This window comes from Sus scrofa, chromosome 4, assembly GCF_054392235.1.
Source record: "Sus scrofa isolate SSC_HxYL_T2T_F1_AM1 chromosome 4, Sscrofa_HxYL_maternal_Yorkshire_Landrace_v2.0, whole genome shotgun sequence".
NCBI lineage: Eukaryota > Metazoa > Chordata > Mammalia > Artiodactyla > Suidae > Sus > Sus scrofa.
Window position 1 is genome coordinate 89,418,858 of NC_139386.1, and position 2,718 is coordinate 89,421,575.

The following is a 2,718-nucleotide window of genomic DNA, read 5'->3' on the forward strand; positions in this document are numbered from 1 at the left end:
CTTTCAGTCTCATATTTGGAAGCTAAACGCATCACAGAGTTGTAGGAGGATACGGAACAGGACGAAAGTTAAACTTTTAAGGCAGGAGTTCACGTTTTGGCTCAGCAGAAGTGAACCTGGCTAGCATCCATGAGATTGTGGGATCAAAATCCCTGGCCTCGCTCGGTGGGTTAAGGATCCGGCATTGCCATGAGCTGTGGTGTAGGTCACAGATGTGGCTCGGATCTCAAGGTGCTGTGGTGTAGGCCAGCAGCTACAGCTCTGATTCGACCCCTAGCGTGGGGCTCTCCATATGCCATGGGTTCGGCCATAAAAAGACAAAAATAAATAAATGTTTAAGGCAGAGGATTTGACCTTCTTTGAAGTGAGCACATACGGGCAGTCTTTGTTGCTGTGAAGAACTTTCAATGGCCCCTGCACACTTCTAGGCTCTGTGTTCTTCCAGCCCCGATAAGCACTGCTTGTCCGTGAAGAGCTGTCCGGTCACAGTGACCTCTCAGATGATGGCAGGGATCCTCTCCTTGCCCCCTTGTCTTCCTTCCAGGGGAATGTTTTATATTTAATAGGGGTATTAGGGTTCTCCAGAAGAAGAGAACCAATAGAATTGAATAGGTCTGTATAGCAAGAGATTTATTACAGGAATTGACTCCCCTGATCGTGGAGGCTGAGAAGGCCTACCATCTGCTCTCTGCAAGCTGAGGCCCAGGAAAGCTGGTGATGTAATTCAGTCCATGTCCCACGGCCTGAGAACCAGGAGCACTGATGTCCAAGGGCAGAAAATAGACACCTGCACCCGCGCAGGGAACGCATGTCCCCTTCCTCTACCACCTTGTTCTGTTTGGGCCCCAGACGGATTGGGTGAGTGAAGTAATTGGTGAAGTGAGTAATTGGTGAAGTGAGTAGAGCAGATGGCCCGCCCCACCTCCATCTGCTTTACTCACTTCACCAATTCAAATGCTGATCCCTTCTGGAAACGCCCTCACAGATATACCTGGGCACTCCCTTAGCCCTGTCTGGCTGATATGTAAAATTAACCTGTATTAATTAATATAAATCCACAGTAGCTAAGAGCTAAGGGATGATTGCTGTTACTAGGCCCGCATCTAATTGTGTATCGTAGTGGACAAATACCATAGCAGTATTCGAGCATGAGAACACGTGAATCAGCCTCTCTTGATGGATATTTGCACAGAGGGTGCATGCACAGTCCCGAGCAAGGCCCCCAGTGACCTCACCCCGTGTCTCAGGGGACCCTTGTGTGACTTCAGTAGTAGGAGCTGCCTGGGTGGAGCCAAGTTTCTGGCAGTTCCTCTAATAGAAAATAGCAAGGAAAAGGGCACCGACATTTAAATACTCACCGTGTTCCTTCTGCCACGTTTCTTCTCGCTGAATACTCACACTAAACACGAGGAAGTTCTTAGCCCCGATTTTTGGATGAAAAAACAGAATTGGAGAAGTCTTAACTGAAGCCAGGTCACTAAGTTGAGGAGCAGGGTTCCAACCCAGGTACGGGGAACGTTAATTCTTGTGCTTTCTGTTATCCTTCCCCGAGTTCTAGAACTCAGTGTATCTGTTTCCTATGACTGATGTGACAAATTACTACAATGTAGGGACTTGAAAACAAGGCATCATCATCTTGTAGTTCTGGAAATCAGAAGTCCAAAATGGCTTCACTGGGCAGAATCCATGGTGTCGGCGGGGCCAGGCCACCTCCCAGGGAGAACATCTTTTCTTCCCCAGCTTTCTCCAGTCTCTAGAGCTGCATTCTGTGGTCCATGGCTCCTTCCTCTGTCTTTAGAGCCAAAGGCTTAGCATCTTCCGGTCTCTCTCCACCTCCATTGCTGTCTTCCTCTGTGTAGGCGGACCTCCCTCTGCTTCCTTCTTACATGGACACTTGTGAAGGCCCAGGGGTTGGTCCACAAAAATCTCTCAAGATCCTTAACCACATCTGTGAAGTCTCCTTTTGCCATCTAAAGCAATAGTCACAGGTCCTGAAAATTAGGACATGGACATACTTGGTGGGGAGCATTATTCAGCCTGCCACACTCAGTAGGTCCGAGGTGTGTCTCAGGATGTCATCAGCAAATGTATTTCACAGATTTACCTGAACGAAGATCCTTGTTTGTTAATGAAGATCTTATATGAGAGTAATACTGTGTACAAAATGCACTTAAGGAAACGTGACTTAACCAAGAAGTTTTGTCTAAATTCTCCTGGAGTCTCCTTTTTTCTCCACTAGTATTTTGTTTCACTTTTGAAAGGGAAGCAGAAGGCACCCTTCTTTCTCCCTCTCCCATCTAATTTTTTTTTTTTTTTTTTTTTTTTTTGCCTTTTTCTAGGACTGCTTCTGCGGCATATGGAGGTTCCCAGGCTAGGGTCTAATTGGAGCTGTAGCCGCTGCAATGCCAGATCCGAGCCGAGTCTGCAACCTACACCACAGCTCACAGCAATGCCGGATCCTTAACCCACTGAGTGAGGACAGGATCGAACCTGCAACTTCATGGATCCTAGTCGGGTTTGTTAACCACTGAGCCACGAAGAAAACTCCTGAATTTGCATTTTAAAAAGATTCTGAGGAGTTCCCATTGGGCTCATCGGAAACGAATTTGACTAGTGTCCACAGGGAGTCAGGGGGACGAGACCCCTGGCCTCACTCAGTGGGTTAAGGATCTGGTGATGCTGTGAGCTGTGGTGTAGGTCACAGATGAGGCTCAGATC